Raw genomic sequence first — 7,843 nt, forward strand, 5'->3', positions numbered from 1 at the left:
AGGCTCAATCTTGCAGAGATCTCAATGGGGCAAGGTAGGCAATTGTTTTTGGCACTTGAAATTGAATCAGATGGAAGTATTATGTAGGTGAGGAGCTGAAGAGGGCAAGAAAGCTCATGGATCCTCTCCAAACAGCTGAAAACATCAAAGACTAAAGAAAACCTCAAGTAGAGCACTGTAATTTCAATGGATTCTAATTACACTCTTGTTTGATTTAGCTGAGAAGAAATAAGAGATATAATGGCATACAATCACATAAATAAATTCACAATTACAAAGGAAAGCATTGTACCAAGACAAATTGCCATATGGATCCCAAAGAGTACTGCAAACCCTGGTCTCAATTCCTTAGCCAAAATGCTGATATGAGTGTACAATGAAGCTCAAGGCTTTCTCAAAAGTCCAACCTTCTACCAAAATCCAACCCCTACAATATAAAATTCATAAAATATATACATTTTCTCATCCTTGTACTAAGGGATTGAGCTCAACCATTTTCTTCAAAATAGAATCAGTTACATTAAACTTGGGCCGAATTTATGAAAATAGGTGTTGAAGATGGACTCATATCTCATAAACCATACCACCTGTTACAAAATCGAAATACGTGTTAGTAGATAAGGTCATGTTGGAGAAAAACCTCTCTCAAATTTGGGAAATTCGTTTCCATTTTCTCGAAATTTGTTCCACAAAATCATATCTAAAACAGAAAATCATTAAAAATTTAAATTTGTAAAAATGAGCTGTAATGATCTAGTCACATATCCCAATTCGTGACACCTGTGAATCCAATGAAAGAGGTTTTTGTTATATGGCTCGTTCTTAACAAAAACCTCTTTGGGTTTCTCAAAATTACTTTCCATTTGTTGTAACATGGCCTCGCACTAAAATGACTAAAACAATAAAAAATATGAGAATTTTGCTTTGTTTAAATGTAGGCTCCAAATATCATTGTATGTCTACCACATAGTAGCACTTGTGCATAAACGGAAGGAGGTTTTTTACTTGGTAAGTGATGAACAAAAACCTCTTTCAATTTTGAAAAATTCCTTACCATTATTTCAAAAACTGATTTTGTACTAAACTTGTCATTGTGCGCAACAACTGACCTCAAAACATGCATAACCAAGAATCACTCATTCATTTCGATCATATCTTCTAATCTAGAAACTGGTTATGGAAGTGTGATATACCATTGGAAATATTTATTTGATTTTCTTTTGATGGACACACTTGTGACATGTTTTGTGTTGAACATCATGTGCAAAACATCTAACAAAACCAGACATAGTAAGAGCTCATGTTGATCACTGGTGACAGGCTACGAAGACTGGAACTAACATCGGCTCCATTGGGGATGGCAGCTCCTTGGAGGTGTCAAGAACATTGTAGACCAAGTGCCTCATCCATTGTTCAATGGAGTCAAACAACTGCAAACCCAAAACAACTCATACCAATCCAAAAACATATACATACTCCAACATGTACATAAAGAAATACCAAAAACTGAAATGTTGCCTCAGGCAGCTTATTTATGTACAAACCTAACCTACTTTGCTACAAAATTGATAGATCAAGTAACACTATAATGCTAGATCAACCAATCAAGTAACTGTGACAAGGATGTTGCTTGGAAGTGCTCGAACCAGGACACAACTGGAAAGGCTAGTAGCCATACATGCACATAATGACTTTGGTTGTGTAAAAGGCAATCTAATCTATCATTCAAACTGAAAAAAATTTCCATGTACACTGCAATAGGATTGAAGAAACCAAACTCTATTTGCTATCCCAACTCCTCAATACATGCTTCCAGCTGCAAACTATCAATGCAAATATCCACAGGCAGCCTTACCTTCTGTTCCTTCTGCTGAAAAAGGTCCCCAAAGAATGAGACTCCACAATCCAGATCCTGGGACTGTATTTGGGTCTCTAATTCAATTAGATATCCTTCAATTTTGATGGCAAACTCTTGCAAAAAATTGAGCTTAACTTCATGGCTGCATCGACAAGATTTCATATAAGAAGAAAGAGATGAAGCAAAGTTCTCATCTACCTCATCATCCGTGCACATATCTTCCCATTCTCTAAAACCTTGAATAGAGGGCACCTCTATTTTGAATTCTTCCTCTTTCTCCATCCATGTTTCAAGAAATATATGCCAAAAATATGCAAAGGACTTAATAAATCTGATAGGAAAACCTTCAATCCATTTTCTACATTTGCCTTGAAACGAATCAAAGAACAATCTGATGAAGACATCTTCCTTTTTAACTCTAAGAATGTCCACAAATGTTTTAAAATTTTCTATATGTTCTAGAGTCAAAGTCAGATCTTCCCCACTGAATTTAGGGCCATTACTCAAAATGTATGCATCCTTTGGTAATTTATTAGGAAAACCAGGAAGATTAGAAAATCAATACATGAATACCTTGAACAAATAGAAGCAACATCTGAGTCCTTCATTTAGCTAGTGGAGCCACCATCAATACTTTGAGACTCGGGACTTCGAACAGTGGAGTCACCAGGTAGATGATTTCAGCCTTCATATGTGTCTGACTGCTGCCCACCATCAGCAATCAGATTTGAACTTGATTACAAAATTGTACTGGGGCAATTTGCAAGTCAGATGTTCAGTTTATAAACTAGACTGGAGATTGACTGAAGTAGCTTTTATCTACTTGCGCTAATGCAAAGCAAAAGCGTTTCGAAAGCTACCTCGCTAATCTTCAGGCTCCGTCTGTAGTCTATAAGACAAAGAACACTGACAAACAAATAAATGTTTCTTCCCCAGTATCGATGTTATTATCAGGTTATTCCCCCCTTTCCCCTACCACCAAGATTCTGAAACCTACTTGCCTATATCTATAGGATAGATAAGGAGATTCATTCCTCCATTCACACCTACACCTAATCGATCGTTTGAGTGAGCCGCTATGATAGGCAGGCAGAGGCTCGTGCTGTTGTGCAAAAAGATGGAACAAAGCTTCGAACGCCTATCTTATCTAGTAGTCTCATTATTCTTACCGATGTCCACTGCACTGGTTCGAGGCTAAGGCTGCTCTCTAAGTGAGTCGCCACTATGTTAGTGCCTAGATTTACCTCAAGCTGCAAAGGTAGGATCCAGGGTCAACATGAAACCACGCTCAGCCTAGCAGCTATCCCTATCAGGTCAGGAGAGGGCTCTCTCTAGGTCAATCTCAGCAAATTATGATCGATGAGGGATTGAGATGACTGATAGAAATACTGATCTTAGGCTAGGTATGTGTGCAAAAGAGTTCGATTAAATAAAATGATGTTTTTGTTGGCTTAGATGGAAAGGTAGATTTTGGGTGCAGGGATTGAGGCTCAGTCTTGCAGAGATCTCAATGAGGCAAGGTAGGCAATTGTTTTTGGAACTTGAAATTGAATGAGATGGAAGGATTCGATAGGTGAGGAGTTGAAGAGGGCAAGAAAGCTCATGGATCCTCTCTAAACAGCTGAAAACATCAAAGACTAAAGCAAACCTCAAGTAGAGCATTGCAATTTCAATGGATTCTACTTACACTCTTGTTTGATTTAGCTGAGAAGAAATAAGAGAGATAATGGCATACAATCACATAAATAAATTCAAACAATTACAAAGGAAAACACTGTAGCAAGACAAATTGCCACATGGATCCCAAAGAGTGCTACAAACCCTGGTCTCAATTCCTTAGCCAAAATGCTGATATGAGTGTACAATGAAGCTCAAGGCTTTCTCAAAAGTCAAACCTTCTACCAAAATCCAACCCCTACACTATAAAGTTCATAAAATATATACATTTTCTCATCCTTGTACTAAGGGATTGAGCTCAACCATTTTCTTCAAAATAGAATCAGTTACATTAAACTTGGGCCGAATTTCTGAAAATAGGTGTTGAAGATGGACTCGTATCTCCTAAACCATAGCACCTATTACAAAACTGAAAGAGGTTTTTGTAGATAAGGTTATTTTGGAGAAAAAACTCTCTAAAATTTAGGAAATTTGTTTCCATTTTCTCACAATCTGTTCCATAAAATCATCTCTAAAACAGAAAATCATTAAAAATTTAAATCCGTGAAAATGAGCTATAAAGATCTAGTCACATATCCCAATTCGTGACACTTGTGAATGAACTGAAAGAAATTTTTGTTATATGGTTCATGTTTAACAAAAACCTCTTTGGGTTTCTCAAAATTACTTTCCATCTATTGTAACATGACCTCGCACTAAAATGACTAAAAGAGTAAAAAAATATGAAAATTTTTATTTGTTTAAATGTAGGATCCAAATATCACTGTATATCTCCCACATAGTAGCACTTGTGCATAAAATGAAGGAGGTTTTTTTTATTTAATATGTTATGAACAAAAACCTCTTTCACTTTTGAAAAATTCCTTACCATTATTTTAAAAACTGATTTTGTACTAAACTTGTCATTGTGCGTGACAACTGACCTCAAAACATGCATAACCAAGAATCACTCATTCATTTCGATCATATCTTCTAATATAGAAACTAGTTATGGAAGCGTGATATACCATTGGAAAGATTTTTCTGATTTTCTTCTGATGGGCACACTTGTGACATGTTTTGTGTCGAACATCATGTGCAAAACATCTAACAAAACCAGACATAGTAAGAGCTCATGTTGATCACTGGTGACAGACTGCGAAGACTGGAACTAACAACTCCCCCAAAATCTTATGGTACACATGGATATGAAGCGAGTCATATGCATTGCACTTCTATCCCATAATGGGAAATTTGGAACTAAAACAGATTGCGTCCATTAAAAAAGCACTCATGAAAAACGGGGGATAAACCCTTAAAGAGGGACTTCTCTTTCTCCTATATTCCATAATGGAATTTTCCAAATTATCAGACAAAATTTGATCCCAATTCATTATTGTTGCATTCACAACTACATCTATTAATGGAAGCCATTCTGGGAGAAATTTGGTGCTACTGGCTTTACCGAACAATCTACATACCATGGTTGCTAAAAAACTATAAGGGGGAGAGATAGATGTCGTAGAATACATACCCGTCTTATCCCGTTTGAACTTTCCTTTGCTTGCTATCTAGGCCCGTGTGACGTCCGTCAGGTCTTCATTCTCCTTAGAAAATTTCTCGAGGAACTGTTTATTGTACAACTTCTGTGGCTCTGGTAAATGGTACATTAGCCATAGGCTATCTGCTGAAAAGGATCCCATAACCTCTTGCCTCTGATTCTTGAATTCTCTGTCTGAGATGTCCACCACATCAATTATCCACTTGACCATATCCATGTATGGGATTATCTTCGGTCTTGCGGCTATGCGGTGTAGGAATGAGCACACAGTCTCAAAGTATGAGGTGCCAGAGGAAACATGAGCATCGGTCGTGGCCTTTGCTACTAATGGCCTTGGTTTTTCCTCTTCTAACAAATCATACATGGCCTCCCAATTTGAAGTTCCTCTGTCTTTGCTGCATATAGTATCAGAGAAAAGAGGGATCATTTCTGACTTTTCAGACGTAGCTGCCCTTCCCCTCTTTGCAATTACTTCTACAGACTCTTCTTGTGGATTTTTCCTGAAATGGAGCAAAGTATAAGATATCAGATAGATGCAAGCGAGAACAAAAATAAGGATGAATGATATAGATAACATTGAAAAGGTGACAATAAAGGAGTTTTAATTAAATGTAGATGAAACAATATTATGTCACGTCGAGCTGCTTTTCAACATAAATTCCATTAACCCATACTAAATATCCACTAATGGTTCCTTATCACTACCTTTATTGCTAATTAATGTTCTACATCGTAAAACAGGAAGGAAAAATTTTAAGGTGGTGAGCTTTAGTTTGCAAGAATGCTGATTTTGTGATTGCGATGCAATATCGATAATCACATTATTGCATAATTGATTGTGAAATTTCTTAGGGTTCCTTAGGTTCCTGTTGGATAAGTTGTGTTTTCCTTAAAGTGTATCTTCTTTGATGGATTTTTTACCTTATAAAGCATTTTTTTGTTGCACGACGAACTTAAGTGCTACTTTATGACACAAAATTTAATGGGGTTCAGGGTTTTATCGCATTTCACAACATTGCGCGGTTTGTAAGATTTCAGACCTTTCTTAAGTATTTCCTATGCGATGCGATAAGGTTGACCGTCTCATCGTAATATCACATTTCGCATGCTTCAACATGCTTCGTGAGAGTGCGCTCTTTGTGAATGACGATATGTGATATGAGATTTTTCTTTAATAGGAAATGCCTTAGGGCTTAGTTTTAAATGAAAAAGCCTAATGATATTTAGGTTAAGCACGGTTATTCCTTTTGATATATTTTCGTGAATTTTTCTTGTTAACAAGACTCTGGACACACTTGGTCTAGCGGTATGAGAAAAGGCGAGTATTTGCTAACTTTCAAAGAGTTTTGGCTTGATATCTTGCTTTATTCCAAAAATTTAAAAAGAAAGTGTCTAAGTGCTAAATTTGTTTTTGGAAGGATTTTATCAAGCTCCCTATTGATTAATAGAATATTAGCTATTAATTAATAAATGGGGGGGGGGGGGGGGTGTTGAATAACACAACACCATGTCAATAAACTGATTTTCACAATCATAGGAAAATATTTTTTCATTTTTTGTTTTATTTTTAGTTTTTGTCATTTATTTTATTTTATTTTATTTTTTATTATTTTTGAAAAGAGAGAATCAGATCTATAATAGGTTGGCATGGCCACCTACCATCTCTATGCTATATTGTTTCTTCACTTGCTGCATGAAGTCCTCCTTTGTGAGGGTTTGAAAATATACCTTGAGTCTATACCCATTCACAAGGAATACTGAATTTTTCCCATCAATAGTTTTGATCTCTACAACCCCGTTCTCAAAAATTATGACTACTTCATAAGGTCCCATCTAGCGTGTATGGAATTTTCTTTTGAAATGTTTAAATCTAGAGTCATAAAGAAGTACCTAATCACCTGGTTCAAAATGCTTCTTCCTGATAAACTTGTCATGCCACTTTTTATGTTGTTTCTGTACTAACACATTCTGTTGAAAAACATCTCTTTGAAATTCATCTAACTCATTTAACTATAATAGACGTTGCTATTGTGCTTCTGAGAGGTCTAATCCCAACTGAACTGCTGTTCGATTTTTTTATATCTGGAACTCTATGGGAAAAAGAACTTGTTTCCCGTATACCAGCTCATATGGTGTATGTTTTGTGTTATTCCACTAGGTGGTTCGAGAAGCCCATAAGGCTTCAGGTAACTAGCTAGCCCAATCCTTCCTATGCAGATTTACTATTTTGGTGAGGATGGATTCGATCACCTTGTTGGTAGATTGAACTTGGCTATTTGCTTGTGGGTGATATAGAGTGGATTTCCTATCTTGAATTTTGTATTGATCTATGACTTCCTGTACTAGATTAGAAATACACTGCGGTCCATTGTCAGTAAAAATCTCTCTAGGAACACCAAATCTAGTAAAAATTTCACTAAACAAGAATCGACAACAACTTTTTTTGTAGCAAAAGAAACAGCTTTAGCCTATACCCATTTTGTAACAAAATCAGTGCAAACCAATATATGCTTTTTATTCATAGATGTTGGATTTATTGGTCCTACGAAATTGATAACCCATTTTTCAAAGGGCTCAATCATAATTTGAGGAGATAAAGGAATTTCATTGGCTTGAATAGGTTGACCCATTCGTTGATAGCTATCACATCACTTGACATACTGTTTGGCATCCTTAAATAAAGAAGGCCAAAAGTATCCTACGCATAATATTTTATATGTAGTTCTCTTATCAGCGAAGTGGACACCAAAAGGTTCATCATGGGAAGG

The sequence above is a fragment of the Pinus tabuliformis genome, chromosome J, assembly GCF_031772625.1.
Source record: "Pinus tabuliformis cultivar Carrire ecotype Pingquan chromosome J, CPIR1, whole genome shotgun sequence".
NCBI lineage: Eukaryota > Viridiplantae > Streptophyta > Pinopsida > Pinales > Pinaceae > Pinus > Pinus tabuliformis.